General features: G+C 48.5%; 1 protein-coding gene across 3 annotated transcripts in view; it reads left to right on the top strand.

Moving 5' to 3' along the window:
• MIIP (migration and invasion inhibitory protein) overlaps positions 1-19,539 on the top strand; it is a 66,074-nt gene that overhangs the window by 13,221 nt on the left and 33,314 nt on the right. The gene's annotated exons all lie outside the window — the stretch shown is intronic.

The raw sequence follows: 19,539 nt of genomic DNA, 5'->3' as shown, positions 1-19,539 counted from the left end.
GTGCAGATTCAGAATGCAGAGTGCAGATTGTGAGTGCAGATTGTGAGTGCAGATTGTGAGTGCAGATTGTGAGTGCAGATTGTGAGTGCAGATTGTGAGTGCAGATTGTGAGTGCAGATTGTGAGTGCAGATTTAGAGTGCAGAGTGCAGATTTAGAGTGCAGAGTGCAGATTCAGAGTGCAGAGTGCAGATTCAGAGTGCAGAGTGCAGATTCAGAGTGCAGAGTGCAGATTCAGAGTGCAGATTTAGAGTGCAGATTTAGAGTGCAGAGTGCAGATTTAGAGTGCAGATTTAGAGTGCAGATTGTGAGTGCAGAGTGCAGATTGTGAGTGCAGATTGTGAGTGCAGATTGTGAGTGCAGAGTGCAGATTGAGAGTGCAGATTGAGAGTGCAGATTGTGAGTGCAGAGTGCAGATTCAGAGTGCAGATTCAGAGTGCAGATTCAGAGTGCAGATTCAGAGTGCAGATTCAGAGTGCAGATTCAGAGTGCAGATTCAGAGTGCAGATTCAGAGTGCAGATTCAGAGTGCAGATTCAGAGTGCAGAGTGCAGATTCAGAGTGCAGAGTGCAGATTCAGAGTGCAGAGTGCAGATTCAGAGTGCAGAGTGTGAGTGCAGATTGTGAGTGCAGAGTGCAGATTCAGAGTGCAGAGTGTGAGTGCAGAGTGCAGATTCAGAGTGCAGAGTGCAGATTCAGAGTGCAGATTCAGAGTGCAGAGTGCAGATTCAGAGTGCAGAGTGCAGATTCAGAGTGCAGAGTGCAGATTCAGAGTGCAGAGTGCAGATTCAGAGTGCAGAGTGCAGATTGTGAGTGCAGAGTGCAGATTGTGAGTGCAGATTGTGAGTGCAGATTGTGAGTGCAGAGTGCAGATTCAGAGTGCAGAGTGCAGATTCAGAGTGCAGATTCAGAGTGCAGAGTGCAGATTCAGAGTGCAGATTCAGAGTGCAGAGTGCAGATTCAGAGTGCAGAGTGCAGATTCAGAGTGCAGAGTGCAGATTCAGAGTGCAGAGTGCAGATTCAGAGTGCAGAGTGCAGATTCAGAGTGCAGAGTGCAGATTGTGAGTGCAGATTGTGAGTGCAGAGTGCAGAGTGCAGAGTGCAGAGTGCAGATTCAGAGTGCAGATTCAGAGTGCAGAGTGCAGATTCAGAGTGCAGAGTGCAGATTCAGAGTGCAGAGTGCAGATTCAGAGTGCAGAGTGCAGATTCAGAGTGCAGATTCAGAGTGCAGATTCAGAGTGCAGAGTGCAGATTCAGAGTGCAGAGTGCAGATTCAGAGTGCAGAGTGCAGATTGTGAGTGCAGAGTGCAGATTCAGAGTGCAGAGTGCAGATTGTGAGTGCAGAGTGCAGATTGTGAGTGCAGATTGTGAGTGCAGATTGTGAGTGCAGAGTGCAGAGTGCAGATTGTGAGTGCAGAGTGCAGATTCAGAGTGCAGATTCAGGGTGCAGATTCAGGGTGCAGATTCAGGGTGCAGATTCAGGGTGCAGATTCAGGGTGCAGATTCAGGGTGCAGATTCAGAGTGCAGATTCAGAGTGCAGATTCAGAGTGCAGAGTGCAGATTCAGAGTGCAGAGTGCAGATTCAGAGTGCAGATTCAGAGTGCAGATTCAGAGTGCAGATTCAGAGTGCAGATTCAGAGTGCAGATTCAGAGTGCAGATTCAGAGTGCAGATTCAGGGTGCAGATTCAGGGTGCAGATTCAGGGTGCAGATTCAGAGTGCAGATTCAGAGTGCAGAGTGCAGATTCAGAGTGCAGATTCAGAGTGCAGATTCAGAGTGCAGATTCAGAGTGCAGATTCAGAGTGCAGATTCAGAGTGCAGATTCAGAGTGCAGATTCAGAGTGCAGATTCAGAGTGCAGATTCAGAGTGCAGATTCAGAGTGCAGAGTGCAGATTCAGAGTGCAGATTCAGAGTGCAGATTCAGAGTGCAGATTCAGAGTGCAGATTCAGAGTGCAGAGTGCAGATTCAAGATTCAGAGTGCAGATTCAAGATTCAGAGTGCAGATTCAAGATTCAGAGTGCAGATTCAAGATTCAGAGTGCAGATTCAAGATTCAGAGTGCAGATTCAAGATTCAGAGTGCAGATTCAAGATTCAGAGTGCAGATTCAAGATTCAGAGTGCAGATTCAAGATTCAGAGTGCAGATTCAAGATTCAGAGTGCAGATTCAAGATTCAGAGTGCAGATTCAGAGTGCAGATTCAGAGTGCAGATTCAGAGTGCAGATTCAGAGTGCAGATTCAGAGTGCAGATTCAGAGTGCAGATTCAGAGTGCAGATTCAGAGTGCAGATTCAAGATTCAGAGTGCAGATTCAGAGTGCAGATTCAAGATTCAGAGTGCAGATTCAGAGTGCAGATTCAAGATTCAGAGTGCAGATTCAGAGTGCAGATTCAGAGTGCAGATTCAGAGTGCAGATTCAGAGTGCAGAGTGCAGATTCAGAGTGCAGATTCAGAGTGCAGAGTGCAGATTCAGAGTGCAGATTCAGAGTGCAGATTCAGAGTGCAGATTCAGAGTGCAGATTCAGAGTGCAGATTCAGAGTGCAGATTCAGAGTGCAGATTCAGAGTGCAGATTCAGAGTGCAGAGTGCAGATTCAGAGTGCAGAGTGCAGATTCAGAGTGCAGAGTGCAGATTCAGAGTGCAGAGTGCAGATTCAGAGTGCAGAGTGCAGATTCAGAGTGCAGAGTGCAGATTCAGAGTGCAGATTCAGAGTGCAGATTCAGAGTGCAGATTCAGAGTGCAGATTCAGAGTGCAGATTCAGAGTGCAGATTCAAGATTCAGAGTGCAGATTCAGAGTGCAGATTCAGAGTGCAGATTCAGAGTGCAGATTCAGAGTGCAGATTCAGAGTGCAGATTCAGAGTGCAGATTCAAGATTCAGAGTGCAGATTCAGAGTGCAGATTCAGAGTGCAGATTCAAGATTCAGAGTGCAGATTCAGAGTGCAGATTCAGAGTGCAGATTCAAGATTCAGAGTGCAGATTCAGAGTGCAGATTCAAGATTCAGAGTGCAGATTCAGAGTGCAGATTCAGAGTGCAGATTCAGAGTGCAGATTCAGAGTGCAGAGTGCAGATTCAGAGTGCAGAGTGCAGATTCAGAGTGCAGAGTGCAGATTCAGAGTGCAGATTCAGAGTGCAGATTCAAGATTCAGAGTGCAGATTCAGAGTGCAGATTCAGAGTGCAGATTCAGAGTGCAGTTGCAGAGTGCAGATTCAGAGTGCAGTTGCAGAGTGCAGATTCAGAGTGCAGATTCAAGATTCAGAGTGCAGATTCAGAGTGCAGATTCAAGATTCAGAGTGCAGATTCAGAGTGCAGATTCAGAGTGCAGATTCAGAGTGCAGATTCAGAGTGCAGATTCAGAGTGCAGATTCAGAGTGCAGATTCAGAGTGCAGATTCAGAGTGCAGTTGCAGAGTGCAGATTCAGAGTGCAGTTGCAGAGTGCAGATTCAGAGTGCAGATTCAAGATTCAGAGTGCAGATTCAGAGTGCAGATTCAAGATTCAGAGTGCAGATTCAGAGTGCAGATTCAGAGTGCAGAGTGCAGATTCAGAGTGCAGATTCAGAGTGCAGATTCAGAGTGCAGATTCAGAGTGCAGATTCAGAGTGCAGATTCAGAGTGCAGATTCAGAGTGCAGATTCAGAGTGCAGATTCAGAGTGCAGAGTGCAGATTCAGAGTGCAGATTCAGAGTGCAGAGTGCAGATTCAGAGTGCAGATTCAGAGTGCAGATTCAGGGTGCAGATTCAGGGTGCAGATTCAGGGTGCAGATTCAGGGTGCAGATTCAGGGTGCAGATTCAGGGTGCAGATTCAGGGTGCAGATTCAGAGTGCAGATTCAGAGTGCAGATTCAGAGTGCAGATTCAGAGTGCAGATTCAGAGTGCAGATTCAGAGTGCAGATTCAGAGTGCAGATTCAGAGTGCAGATTCAGAGTGCAGATTCAGAGTGCAGAGTGCAGATTCAGAGTGCAGAGTGCAGATTCAGAGTGCAGAGTGCAGATTCAGAGTGCAGAGTGCAGATTCAGAGTGCAGAGTGCAGATTCAGAGTGCAGAGTGCAGATTCAGAGTGCAGAGTGCAGATTCAGAGTGCAGAGTGCAGATTCAGAGTGCAGATTCAGAGTGCAGATTCAGAGTGCAGATTCAGAGTGCAGTTGCAGAGTGCAGATTCAGAGTGCAGAGTGCAGATTCAAGATTCAGAGTGCAGATTCAAGATTCAGAGTGCAGATTCAAGATTCAGAGTGCAGATTCAAGATTCAGAGTGCAGATTCAAGATTCAGAGTGCAGATTCAAGATTCAGAGTGCAGATTCAAGATTCAGAGTGCAGATTCAAGATTCAGAGTGCAGATTCAAGATTCAGAGTGCAGATTCAAGATTCAGAGTGCAGATTCAAGATTCAGAGTGCAGATTCAGAGTGCAGATTCAAGATTCAGAGTGCAGATTCAGAGTGCAGATTCAGAGTGCAGATTCAGAGTGCAGATTCAGAGTGCAGAGTGCAGATTCAGAGTGCAGAGTGCAGATTCAGAGTGCAGAGTGCAGTTGCAGAGAGAACTCAGCAGCACCACCACAGCATCACTCAGCAGCACCACAGCATCACTCAGCACCACCACTGCATCACTCAGCACCACCACTGCATCACTCAGCACCACCACTGCATCACTCAGCACCACCACTGCATCACTCAGCACCACCACTGCATCACTCAGCACCACCACAGCATCACTCAGCACCACCACAGCATCACTCAGCACCACCACAGCACCACTCAGCACCACCACAGCACCACTCAGCGCAATCCCAGCATCACTCAGCACCACCACAGCATCACTCCGCGACATCACAGCATCAATCTGTGCACCATTCAACAGCAACTGGTTCAATTATGTTCTCTCAATGTTTCAGGCTTTATTACAAATGTCACAAAAAGATGTTATTTCACTTCTGTTCTTGGATTTTCATCACAATAAAATACACTGAACATAATCTTCACAAACGTTATTTACAAAAGTTTAAGCTATTGCCAATATAAATTACAATCACTTTTATTTAAGTATTAATTATTTAAAAAAATTAAAAGCCGTTGCTATTTGTAATATCAATACATCTAAGTCACGTAAATACAAAACATGTTGCATTACAAATGCTATAGTCGTCACATGTGCGAAAGTTATAACTATTGGCATTGAAAATGACAAAGCTATTAATTTAGCTATTTTCAAAATCAACACATAAATAAAAAAATTGTCATTTACAAGACCAATAGCTCAAACTTTCATAATGCGAGACCTATTGCATTGCAAATGCTTGTTGTTGCGAGAGACAGTACCGGTGTCTTCCATGAGGGTGCAACAATGAGACAGGAATCATCTCTCTTCTGCAAGGAGAGAACTACTTCAGTAGGAGGGAAGTTATGGTACACCTCGGCAAACCTACAGAGGATGCTTTCAGCCGGAGAGTAGAGCAGACCTACAATACTCAGTGAAAGAGTAACTGCACACCTCAGCAGACCTACAATACGCTCAGTGGGAGAGTACCTGCAGTTCACAGCAAAACTGCAACTCTCTCAGTGGGTGGGTGTAGGAGAGTAGGGTCTGCAATCCTATGATCACCCAGATTTTTGCTTTTTGCTGCACTGGTTTACGACTTTCCCTGGCTGTGGGCCTGCTAATCAGACCCACAGCCTAGCTGTTCTCTCTATCCAAATTGTACTCAGGTACTGAATTGGCACTGGGCCCTCTCCAAGTCCCTGTACCCAGGGCTGAGGTGCACCCAGAAGTCTCCCAGGGGCTGAAGCATGTATTGTGCCACCCCTGGATTGACTAACTAAAACTGACACAACTGGCTGCACGACAGCTGGGGCAAGGTGGTGTACTCACCCTTTGCTTTAGATATAGTATACCTATATCTAACCCTAAATGGACACACAGATCTCCTATCAGTCACTCCTATGGCAGGCCTTAACAATCCTGAAGGCAGAGTGCTTGGAATCGTGTGAGATGGTGCTCTAGCATGAGCTGAGCCTGTCTGCGGCTTTCGGGATCCATCCCTTAGCCGTTTCCATGATATCGCATACCATATACTCTTAAGTGCATTATAATCCTCGCGGTTATGTGCCAACTCTGGTATCGCTTTATCAAAACATGTCGAGTAAGGTGTCATACGACTTGGAATACTAACCCTCGCCAATTCTGGCGACGGGGTTAGCATTCCACCCTTCTAGAGGGACACGACATGCCTGTAACCTATAACCCGGTTAAACGTCAGACAGAGCCTTAGCATCCACAAAATGGATGCTGCCACCGAGACACAAGTCTGCCCTCCTGCTGCTGGGAGTCCTCCCAGAGCAGGAGATAAGGACAAAGGGTTTCCTGCCAGGGGCGGTGCCAGCACCGTCCCAGACAGGGTTTTGTGTATTGTAGGTAGGCAGGGCTTTAGAGGAAGGTGACTGCAGGTGGCACCCCGGTGCTCACTGTGCATAGGCTGGCTGGAACCAGTTCCAGGGTCACTCCAGACCCTGTGCTGGGGAAAAGCCCGCCAAGGAAGTGGGTGTAACCACCCCCCTCCTAGTCCCACCCATAGGGCAGGACTTAGTCGCGTGCCAGCCCCTTTTTACAGGATAAAGGTAGAGACTGGCCCCCTTCCAAATCAGATCATCTTTGAATCCTGAAACTACTTTCTGCGAAAGGAACTCAAGACTTCTTCCTAAGATTTCTCCCTTGTGACTAAGGAGTAGTCACCCTGCATCCGCAGGCACCATCTAAGAACACTGCGGTCTGCTGTAAGTCCTTCCTCCGGAATCCGACTGCCCAGCTCGACGAGAACCGGCTTCCCTGGCACCTCTGACCTCTACCCACCTCTACAGCCCAGCTGAGAACCGTGGGTGCGACGAGACCTCAAGGGACCGGCCATCTGCAAGACTGCACGACTTCTTTCCAGCAAGCCCGCCGAGTAATCTACTGGTGAGTGCTTTGGGGTCCGAGAAGCCCCGACTCTGAGCAGCTCCAGCTCCGAAGTGCAGCCCCCCAGCATCTCCACGATCTGCGTGGGGCCCTTCTGCTTTCCGCTGCTCACCGCGTTGTTTGGCTACTAGCCCGTTGGCTTGTGGCCTTCCTGACGACGCCCGACGACATTTCTGCTGCTGGTCTGGTTGCTCCAGACTGGCCCTTGCTCCCTTCCAGAAGAGGAGCACCCCGGACCCTCCTGGTCCACTCAAGACGCCATTTTGAGTCCACCGCGTGGGCTTGAATTAGCCAAGGCTTGTTGCCCACTCCTGGGTAACTTCGACGCCGACGACTTCAACCTTCGTGGGACAGCTCGCACCTCCATCCTGGTCGCCGACAACGCCTCCTGGTCCGAGAGACTGCAGAGCCCAGCAGCGCCCACTCACCTGACTGCGGTGACTTCGCCCGGTGCCATCCTGGTGCCCACTTAATCACTGGCTAGTGATTCAAGAACTTGGTCCCCTCTGCTTTCAGGTTTCTTCTTCCTTGATCCAGGCTTGGATCCATCGAACTTTTCTTCACTGGTCGCCTGCCAGCAACTTCTTCCTTCCAGGCTCCTGGTCCGGCAACGAGATCCCCGACGTCTTTTCAGACCTATGCAGCTGCAGTCCCTGGGCTAGGTAACTTCGGCACTCCGGTGTCCCAGCATAGCCTCACTATCCAAGGGTCAGGATCCACTGGCGTTTTCTCCCTACCAGGTCGGGTTCGCCCGTGAACACTAACTTTGTGAATTCTAGCTTCCATAGACTTTGTCCCGCATCCCGCGTGAGAGTGCACACTCTGCACCCGAGTCCCCTGGGCCTCCTAGTAGTAATCTAACGATTCCCTAGTCCAGTCCTAGCGATCCCAAAGCCTATTAGAACTGTTACTTACCTGCTAGTAATTCGCATTCCACTTTTAAAGTATATGGTTTTTCGTGCCCCTCGGGCATTTGTGTATAACGTGCTAACTTAAGTATTTTCGTAAGAGTTTTGTTGTGTGCCTAGCACCCTGTCCTCATAAAGAGTACAGGGCTGTTGTGATTCTAATAAATACACTGGTTATTTTCATAACACTTGTGTGGTGTCCTTTCACTGGGTGTTCAAGGGGTAATGTGATGGTAAAACAGCTGGCTTAACACGCCCTCTAGAGTCTTAGCCTTAGACTGCTCGTATCCATGCTACTAGGATAGCTGGTCTATAAGGTTGACTTACAACCAATCATCAATAAGGGTTGTTTGGACTGATATATAGTGATCACTAGAATAGTGAGCACTGCACATCAGGCCAACTTCTCACATTGGTGAGCAGCGGTTGGGATTTGAGCTTGCTGTTGTTTTACCACACATGCCCTAAGAATATCTTGTGAAAGATCACATAAGTACTAAAGGTACATATAACTTAGCTTAGAATACTCTGAGTTCTACTGAACCAGCTGTTGTAGCTCCTAGGGCCTAGCACACCCTAAACTACAACTCTAGCAAGGGATCAGTAGGCAAACATATAGTGTAGGTAAGTGCACCACTTACACCTCACTAGAAAAGCATGTCGACTCAGGAGGACTCTACTGAGACTCCCCTGGTCAGTGTTGACCCTCCACAGGTCACTTCAAGATATGCAGCTCTCAGCTTTCATGAGATGAGACAGATCTGTGTCTCCAGAAAACTGAAGCAGGGGTCTAACCCCACCACTTCCTTTCTGATAGGTCTCCTAGAGACATATAATGCCAGAAAGCTTTCTCAGTTACATGAGAACATGCCAGCCTTAGAAGGAACCTCTGGGGATCCAGATCTCCACAACACTGATTCAGCAGTTGAGGAGGAGGATCAGGAGGTACTCTCTGGGGATGAGGTAGACAAGGGTCTTGAGGTAGTCAGAAGGCTAACTAGGACCAACTTAGACTTACTTGGGCTAGGATCTGGGGGCCCCCCAGTACTAACCCGAAGTGGGCCTAACCTTGGAGTTAGGAGAGATAGATCTCTTTCTAGGGACTCCAATAGATCTCTGCACTCTAATGCCTCTTCTCAGGGGAGAAGGAATCCTCCACAGAGGAGATTTACTTCCCCTCAGAGAAAGGAGCATGAAGCTAGGATGAGACAAGCTGAACTGAGGATTGAAAGGGAAGAAATTGCCCTGGCCAAAGAGAAGCTTGCCCTGGCAAGAGAGCAGCAGATGAGTGGGCTAGCTCCCACTGGTGGCAGCAATCTCCCAAGAGATAGAGAGAAGGGTTTAGATACTAAACACCTGACTAAAATAGTGCCCCCCTTTAAGCAAGGGGATGACATCCAGAAATGGATGGCTGCTCTGGAGAGGGCCTGCACTGTGCAGGGCATTCCCCAGAGTCAGTGGGCAGCTATACTGTGGCTCTCCTTTGATGGTAAAGGTAGAGATAAGCTCCTCACTACAAGAGTGGAGGATGCTAACAATTACCAGGTCCTGAAGAATACACTGGTTGATGGGTTTGGTTTAACCACTGAGCAGTACAGGTTGCTGTTCAGAGACACCCAGAAAACTCAGTCTCAGGACTGGTCTGATTTTGTGGATTGTGCCACTAAGGCTTTGGAGGGCTGGTTGCTGGGTAGCAAGGTTACAGATTACACAGGATTGTATAATCTAATGATGAGAGAACACATTTTGAACAATTGTCAGAACCAGTTGCTGCACCAGCACCTTGTTGATTCAGATCTGACCTCTCCCCAAGAATTGGGAAAGAAGGCAGACAAATGGGTCAGGACAAGGATCAAGCAGAACCAGAACCAGAACCAGGGTGGTCAGAAGAAAGCAGACCAGAAGGGTAATGTTAAGAATGAGCAAAATGACCAGAAGTCTTCACCAGGTCCCCAACAAACCAAAGAGGGTGGGGGTCAGGCTTCCCAGAAGAAGAAGACTCAAGAAGGCCAGTCAAAAAGGTGGTGCCAGTACTGCAAAAGTAAATCTCACTGGTTTAGTGAGTGCACCAAAAGAGGAGGAGGACAAACTCCTGCCACTACAGCTCCTAAAGCAACTGCACCCCCTAGTACAGTCAGTAGTGGTAGTGTCACTCCCAAGGCATTAGTTGGGTTAACCTTGGGTACTGAGGGGTCTGACAACTTAGTTGGCACACTCACTCAGGCTGTCCTTGTCTGTACAGGGGATATGGATATGTCCCCTGAGATAAGTCCCAATACTTTGGGCAAATACAGGCAGACACCTTTGATTAATGGCAAAATGGCTCAGGCCTATAGGGACACTTGTGCCAGTGTCACCATGGTGACACCTAACTTTGTGGACCCTGGACAGATCATGCCAGGTACTGATTTCCTGGTGACCAATGCCAGCAATGTCACTACTAGTCATAGTGTGGCAATTGTGGCTTTCTCCTGGGGTGGAGTGAAGGGACAAAAGAAAGTTGTAGTCAGTTCAGACCTCCCAGTTGATTGTTTGTTGGGCAATGATTTGGAGTCATCACAATGGTCAGAAGTGGAGCAGAGGACTCACATGGAGATGTTAGGCTTGCCAGCACATGTGCTTGCTGTGACTAGGTCACAGGCCAGAAGATGCCCCACTGAACAGGTGCTGGATCCTGAAATTATGGACCAGACACCTTCCAAGAAGAAGAGCAGTAAGGGTAAGGCTTAGCCTTCCCCCTTGCCCCAGGTTGAGGATCAAGTCTCTGAGGAGGCTGATCTAGAAGAGCTGAGGGAAACTGAGCCTAAAGAGCTTGAACTTGATCAAGTTGAGTTTCTGGGCTCAGGGGGACCCTCCAGAGCAGACCTGGGGAAGGAACAGTTGAGCTGCCCTTCCCTTGAACCCCTCAGACAGCAGGCTGCTGCTGAGGCTGCAGGGAATGCCACAGGTGCCCACAGGGTATACTGGGAAGATGGACTCCTGTACTCTGAGTCAAGAGACCCCAAGCCTGGTGCAACCAGGAGGCTGGTCATCCCCTTGTCTCTGAGAGGTTTCCTTCTCACCTTGGCCCATGAGATTCCCCTTGCAGGTCATTTAGGTCAGACAAAGACTTGGGACAGGCTTGTCTCACACTTTCACTGGCCCCATATGAATGAGAATACCAAGGAGTTTTGTCGCTCATGTGTCACTTGCCAAGCCAGTGGTAAGTCAGGTGGCACAACAAAGGCCCCCCTCATACCACTACCTGTGGTGGGGGTTCCCTTTGAAAGAGTGGGGATTGACATTGTTGGTCCAATGGAACCCCAGACAGCATCAGGACACAAGTTTATACTGGTGGTGGTGGACCATGCCACCAGGTATCCTGAGGCTATTCCCCTTAGGACCACTACAGCCCCTGTAGTGGCAAGAGCCCTAGTTGGAGTGTTCTCCAGAGTGGGTTTCCCTAAGGAGGTCGTTTCTGACAGAGGTACAAACTTCATGTCAGGATATCTGACTGCTATGTGGAAAGAGTGTGGTGTGAACTACAAGTTCACCACACCCTATCATCCACAATGCAATGGGCTTGTTGAGAGATTCAACAGGACCCTGAAAGGGATGATTCATGGACTACCTGAACCTCTTAGGAGAAGATGGGATGTCCTGATCCCCTGCCTTTTGTTTGCTTACAGAGAGGTCCCACAGAAGGGGGTTGGCTACAGCCCTTTTGAGCTTCTGTATGGGCATCCTGTAAGAGGACCCCTGTGTTTGGTGAAGGAAGGATGGGAGAGACCTCTCAAAAAGCCTGCAACCAACATAGTGGACTATGTACTTGGTCTCCGCTCCAGGATGGCTGAGTATATGGAAAAGGCATCTAAAAACCTTGAGGCCAGCCAGGAACTTCAAAAAGCTTGGCATGACCAAAAGGCTGTACTGACTGTGTACCAGCCAGGACAGAAGGTGTGGGTGCTGGAGCCAGTGGCCCCAGCAGCTCTGAAAGACAAATGGTCTGGGCCCCACACCATCATTGAGCATAAGGGAGAGGTTACCTACTTTGTGGACCTTGGAACTCCCAGGAGCCCTCTCAGAGTGCTCCATGTTAACAGGCTCAAGGCATATGTTGACAGGAAGGACATGAGCTTGCTCATGGCCACAGATGAGGGACAGGAGGAAGAGAGTGACCCTCTCCCAGACCTGCTCACTCAGAATCCTGATGATGGGTCAGTTGATGGTGTTGTCTTTTGTGGCAGCCTCACTGAACATCAGCAACAGGATTGCAGGCAAGTTCTGCAATCCTTTCGACATATGTTCTCTCTGACACCCTGCCAAACTGATTGGTGTACCCATGATGTTGACACTGGAGACAGTCTGCCTGTCAAGAGTAAAATCTACAGACAGCCTGATCATGTTAGAGACTGCATCAAAACTGAAGTGCAGAAAATGTTGGAACTGGGAGTCATTGAGCCCTCAGATAGCCCTTGGGCTGGCCCAGTAGTTCTAGTGCCAAAGCCTCACACCCAGGGTGGTAAGAGGGAGATGAGGTTTTGCGTAGACTACAGAGGCCTCAATGCAGTCACTAAGACTGATGCCCACCCAATACCAAGAGCAGATGAGCTTATAGATAGATTGGCTTCTGCCAACTTCTTAAGCACATTTGATTTGACAGCTGGGTATTGGCAAATCAGGTTAGCTGAGGAAGCCAAACCCAAGACAGCATTTTCTACCCCTGGAGGGCATTATCAATTTGTGGTAATGCCCTTTGGACTGAAAAATGCACCTGCCACCTTCCAAAGGTTGGTGAATCAAGTCCTCACTGGGTTGGATGACTTCTGTGCAGCTTATCTTGACGATATTGCTGTCTTTAGCTCCACCTGGGAGGATCACCTGGTCCACCTGAGGAAAGTGTTAGAGGCCCTGCAAAAGGCAGGCCTCACTATCAAGGCCACAAAGTGCCAGATAGGGCAGACACAGGTTGTGTACCTGGGCCACCTTGTGGGTGGAGGCCAGGTTCAGCCACTGGAGAGTAAGATACAGGCCATCAAGGACTGGACTCCTCCAATCACCCAGACTCAGGTTCGAGCTTTCTTGGGCCTGACTGGGTACTATAGGAAGTTTGTCAGAAATTATGGGTCCATAGTGACCCCCCTTAATGACCTGACAAGCAAAAAGATGCCAAAGAAAGTTCAGTGGACAGCAAGCTGTCAGAAAGCATTCAATGACCTAAAGCAGGCCATGTGCACAGCACCTATCCTCAAGAGTCCAGATTACTCCAAGCCATTCATTGTCCAAACAGATGCTTCTGAGTTGGGTGTGGGAGCTGTTCTGTCTCAACTGAATTTTGATGGTAATGATCAGCCTATTGCTTTCATTAGTAGAAGGTTGACACCCAGAGAGAAAAATTGGTCAGCTATTGAGAGGGAGGCCTTTGCTGTGGTCTGGGCCCTGAAGAAGCTGAGGGCCTACTTGTTTGGCACTCACTTCACCATTCAGACAGACCATAAGCCCCTCTTGTGGCTAAATCAGATGAAGGGTGAAAACCCCAAACTGCTTAGGTGGTCCATTTCCCTACAGGGGATGGATTTTACAGTGGAGCATAGACCTGGGACTGATCACAGCAATGCTGATGGGCTCTCCAGGTATTTCCACTTAGAGCAAGAAGACTCACCTGGTCAAGGTTAGCTTATTGTCCCAAAGTTTGGGGGGGGGTCATGTAGGAGAGTAGGGTCTGCAATCCTATGATCACCCAGATTTTTGCTTTTTGCTGCACTGGTTTACGACTTTCCCTGGCTGTGGGCCTACTAATCAGACCCACAGCCTAGCTGTTCTCTCTATCCAAATTGTACTCAGGTACTGAATTGGCACTGGGCCCTCTCCAAGTCCCTGTACCCAGGGCTGAGGTGCACCCAGAAGTCTCCCAGGGGCTGAAGCATGTATTGTGCCACCCCTGGATTGACTAACTAAAACTGACACAACTGGCTGCACGACAGCTGGGGCAAGGTGGTGTACTCACCCTTTGCTTTAGATATAGTATACCTATATCTAACCCTAAATGGACACACAGATCTCCTATCAGTCACTCCTATGGCAGGCCTTAACAATCCTGAAGGCAGAGTGCTTGGAATCGTGTGAGATGGTGCTCTAGCATGAGCTGAGCCTGTCTGCGGCTTTCGGGATCCATCCCTTAGCCGTTTCCATGATATCGCATACCATATACTCTTAAGTGCATTATAATCCTCGCGGTTATGTGCCAACTCTGGTATCGCTTTATCAAAACATGTCGAGTAAGGTGTCATACGACTTGGAATACTAACCCCTCGCCAATTCTGGCGACGGGGTTAGCATTCCACCCTTCTAGAGGGACACGACATGCCTGTAACCTATAACCCGGTTAAACGTCAGACAGAGCCTTAGCATCCACAAAATGGATGCTGCCACCGAGACACAAGTCTGCCCTCCTGCTGCTGGGAGTCCTCCCAGAGCAGGAGATAAGGACAAAGGGTTTCCTGCCAGGGGCGGTGCCAGCACCGTCCCAGACAGGGTTTTGTGTATTGTAGGTAGGCAGGGCTTTAGAGGAAGGTGACTGCACGTGGCACCCCGGTGCTCACTGTGCATAGGCTGGCTGGAACCAGTTCCAGGGTCACTCCAGACCCTGTGCTGGGGAAAAGCCCGCCAAGGAAGTGGGTGTAACCACCCCCCTCCTAGTCCCACCCATAGGGCAGGACTTAGTCGCGTGCCAGCCCCTTTTTACAGGATAAAGGTAGAGACTGGCCCCCTTCCAAATCAGATCATCTTTGAATCCTGAAACTACTTTCTGCGAAAGGAACTCAAGACTTCTTCCTAAGATTTCTCCCTTGTGACTAAGGAGTAGTCACCCTGCATCCGCAGGCACCATCTAAGAACACTGCGGTCTGCTGTAAGTCCTTCCTCCGGAATCCGACTGCCCAGCTCGACGAGAACCGGCTTCCCTGGCACCTCTGACCTCTACCCACCTCTACAGCCCAGCTGAGAACCGTGGGTGCGACGAGACCTCAAGGGACCGGCCATCTGCAAGACTGCACGACTTCTTTCCAGCAAGCCCGCCGAGTAATCTACTGGTGAGTGCTTTGGGGTCCGAGAAGCCCCGACTCTGAGCAGCTCCAGCTCCGAAGTGCAGCCCCCCAGCATCTCCACGATCTGCGTGGGGCCCTTCTGCTTTCCGCTGCTCACCGCGTTGTTTGGCTACTAGCCCGTTGGCTTGTGGCCTTCCTGACGACGCCCGACGACATTTCTGCTGCTGGTCTGGTTGCTCCAGACTGGCCCTTGCTCCCTTCCAGAAGAGGAGCTCCCCGGACCCTCCTGGTCCACTCAAGACGCCATTTTGAGTCCACCGCGTGGGCTTGAATTAGCCAAGGCTTGTTGCCCACTCCTGGGTAACTTCGACGCCGACGACTTCAACCTTCGTGGGACAGCTCGCACCTCCATCCTGGTCGCCGACAACGCCTCCTGGTCCGAGAGACTGCAGAGCCCAGCAGCGCCCACTCACCTGACTGCGGTGACTTCGCCCGGTGCCATCCTGGTGCCCACTTAATCACTGGCTAGTGATTCAAGAACTTGGTCCCCTCTGCTTTCAGGTTTCTTCTTCCTTGATCCAGGCTTGGATCCATCGAACTTTTCTTCACTGGTCGCCTGCCAGCAACTTCTTCCTTCCAGGCTCCTGGTCCGGCAACGAGATCCCCGACGTCTTTTCAGACCTATGCAGCTGCAGCCCCTGGGCTAGGTAACTTCGGCACTCCGGTGTCCCAGCATAGCCTCACTATCCAAGGGTCAGGATCCACTGGCGTTTTCTCCCTACCAGGTCGGGTTCGCCCGTGAACACTAACTTTGTGAATTCTAGCTTCCATAGACTTTGTCCCGCATCCCGCGTGAGAGTGCACACTCTGCACCCGAGTCCCCTGGGCCTCCTAGTAGTAATCTAACGATTCCCTAGTCCAGTCCTAGCGATCCCAAAGCCTATTAGAACTGTTACTTACCTGCTAGTAATTCGCATTCCACTTTTAAAGTATATGGTTTTTCGTGCCCCTCGGGCATTTGTGTATAACGTGCTAACTTAAGTATTTTCGTAAGAGTTTTGTTGTGTGCCTAGCACCCTGTCCTCATAAAGAGTACAGGGCTGTTGTGATTCTAATAAATACACTGGTTATTTTCATAACACTTGTGTGGTGTCCTTTCACTGGGTGTTCAAGGGGTAATGTGATGGTAAAACAGCTGGCTTAACACGCCCTCTAGAGTCTTAGCCTTAGACTGCTCGTATCCATGCTACTAGGATAGCTGGTCTATAAGGTTGACTTACAACCAATCATCAATAAGGGTTGTTTGGACTGATATATAGTGATCACTAGAATAGTGAGCACTGCACATCAGGCCAACTTCTCACAGTGGGTAACTGCACTTCTAAATAGACCTGCAATGTTTTCAGTGGGTGGGTAACTGCCCTTCTGAACAGACCTGCAATGTTTTCAGTGGGTGGGTAACTGCCCTTCTGAACAGACCTGCAATGTTTTCAGTGGGAGGGTACTGGCACTTCTCAGCAGCCCTACAATGCTTTCTTTTGGAGCGTAACTGCACTTCTCAGCATACCTCCAATGCTTTCAGCACAAAAGCACTTCTCAGCGGACCATCGATGCTTTCAGTGGGAGGACGCCTTCATTTCTCGGAAGAGAGCAATGCACAAAGGGCGCCTTAACAAGGACACTGGTAGCTCAAAAGCATGGGAGAAAGCAAAAAAAAAATGCGATTTCATTTTTTTTATTGACCTGAATGACCAAATTGCCTGGTAGAACAGCAAGGAGCTTATGGAAAATTCTATGGCAACTTTAGCAAAGTGCACAGCTGCAGAATGCAGAAAGTGGGCTCGAGATTGACCGGCAAATAAGCCGGCTCATTGAAAGAGAGGCTTCTCTGCTTGGCAAGCTTTCTCGGGCGGGGGAGTTTGGAACATACTGCAGGCGGCACGTAAGGCTGGGGACAGACCTGAAAACAGACTCACTCCGAGCAACTGGTCTTCTGCATGGTGAGTCGAACCCTCCGATGCTTGCTACACACCCTGACCTGTGTCGTTTAAAAGTGGAACTCCTCAGGAACAGAAGACGGCGAGGAGCCTGGGTTCCCCCACAGCTGCCTCCGCCGCCTTATCTGGGAGCGCTGGCTGCCAGCAAAGCTAAGGTGAGGGGGTGGGGGGGATTTGTATGTTGGTGGTTCCTGAAGCGCTCGATAAAGAAACTTGGAACAATTAAGGCTCGATGCTTGGGGACAAAGCTGCTTCACTTCTCCGGGGCTTGTTAGCGCAAAAAAGCAAAGAAAAAAGTGCACACCGCCTAATGAAGGACTGTGTGTACTGCCGCCGGTAAGAGTTCCAATCCCGCTGGGCGTGGATCAAAGGAGACCGGGTCTCAACAAACAGGGAGTGACATGCCTTCAGTGCAATCATTGCACTGTCTTTGGCATAAATCGTGACACTAAAAGACGCACAGGAATCACAACTGAAGGCGGAGCTGGGACACAGCTTTTGGAATTGTATTGATTCCAAAAAGCCTCGTATGACGAGAGCAGCGCATGCGCTGCTTACGTCAGGCCGAGACCTAAAACGGACTGCCTGTGCCAATGCACAACACAGAGCCCGATAGAGACCCGTTTCGAGGCCCCCTTTAAAAAACTGCTGGCGCTCAGCACTTAAAGTCCTGGTCAAGTGTATGTCGTTTTGACATTTATAATTGTTTTGATGGCCACACGCTACTGGAAAAGGTGCATTTTATAAGGGACACACACTACTATTATGTATGTGTATGCAGTTCTGGAAATGGCAACAAACTTTACTCTGGAAACTCATAAATTGGGAGTCAAGGTGTGGCAGAGGAAAGGGAGTGTAGTCACTGAGCTTGAAAGGCAGAGTCTGACAGTCAACTTATAGATTTAGTTAAATCGTCTTCAAAGAGATTGGCAACAAGGGCTTATGTAACAGTAAGTCTGTTCTAGAATACTTAGTTGGTCACAAAGAGGCCCATTGTAAAATATCTCACAGGGTTAAGGCACTTGCTACAGAGATCATTGTGTGTCCAGCAACTTAGAGGGGATGATAATAGCGTTAACATAGTTCTGGGAGAGTTCTATGTTTTGAGTCAGAGTTTGGACTACATCCAACACTGGGATGAGTAGTGCTGTAAAATAATGAAATGAAAAATAATAGGTGCTATTTACATCAATATTTGTGCAGTTACTCATACAGGCAGGAAGTTAATCTTGCATTCTTAAAGTGGAAGCAGATCTCTTACATATGGAGTTGAACAAAGTTAAAAAGCTTCCTCTAAATCATAATGTCTCGTGAAGTGATAACATGCTATGCACATTTGTTCTGTTCCATTGCTTTGGCATCTAGGTGTTAGGCTCCAGAGAGTTCCCATCCAGTATTATACTCAAACAAAAGGAGGGCTTATTACCCTGTAAAATCGGGCTTTTACTTTGGCTCTAGCTGGAAGTAGAAATAAGAAAAACACATTAAAAGAATAACACCAGGGCAAATTCAGCATGTTTCTCATGGTCAGCTGGATCCCAGATCCTGACCAGAAATAGCTGCCGGTATCCGGCACGATCTCCCTACTTTCGAGCACTGTGGGTATGGCTAAATATTTTGCTTACTTTACCCAAGTTAAGCCTTTCTGCTCTGTGCCATTGCTATCAGGGTTTGAGCCCAGGTTTAAATGGTTGAAACTGTGTGTTTAACCCCTTCGGCGCTGATGACAAAGCCAGCTCGTCATCAGCGTTACCTGCGCTGCGCGGATGACGAGCTGGCTTTGTCATAAACAAGCCATTTTTGAAATTCCCGCTTACAGCGGGAAAACGCGGTAGCGGTTAAATTGACAAGTTTGTAGACTTATTCCTTGTGGTATACTTCTCTCCACCCCATTTAATAACCCATTTTCATACAGGCACTAATCAATCAATTATGTCTATAATTTCACACCCTGCACCCAGTTCCCTATGCCTTCTTGTAGATATATGTGCCAAGAATGATACAGACTACATCTGCGCAGTTGATTATATAGAAACTTCTGAAGTACAGACAAAATGTTCGTATTTAGCTCTAAAAAACAATAAACAAGCCCTGGGAAAGTTAGTGGGTCTGGCGCTGGCCACCACCAGCCTTTTGAATATTTTGTCTTTTTTTTTTGTTCAAAACTTTATTGTTGGGGAAGCTGTTGTTGTGGGGTGTTTATATTGGGAAGGAGTGATATCGGAGGGTGCTGGTTACAAGAGATGTGCACTTATTGTGTTATGGTAATGAAGTGTATTATTCGTGTGTTCTGATTTGCTAAAGAATTGATACTCTTGCTCACACCACGATGATATTGCAGTTTTACTAATTTGGTATGCAAGCATTATGTATAAGAACCCCTTAATTCTCGGGTGAGACACATTTTGGAAGACTTTCCTTTTCAACTACGGATGCTGGGCAATTTCTTTCTGATGTTGCTTCTCATTTGGGCCTTGAAATAATTTCAGATTTGATATTCTCAGTTTAACTTTGCATTTTATAGCCTTTATGTCACGGAGTCTGCAGATCCAATTTTTGTATTTTGTAATAAAATCCTTCAGCTTTTAATTGACCTGGAACACCATTATTGAAGGGACCACATTACTTATTGAACTGGTTTACTATGCTAATTGATGTTT

Source organism: Lissotriton helveticus, chromosome 5_1, assembly GCF_964261635.1.
Source record: "Lissotriton helveticus chromosome 5_1, aLisHel1.1, whole genome shotgun sequence".
Classification (NCBI taxonomy): domain Eukaryota; kingdom Metazoa; phylum Chordata; class Amphibia; order Caudata; family Salamandridae; genus Lissotriton; species Lissotriton helveticus.
The sequence above is the reverse complement of the archived record's forward strand: the minus strand, read 5'-3'. Positions and strand labels throughout refer to the sequence as shown.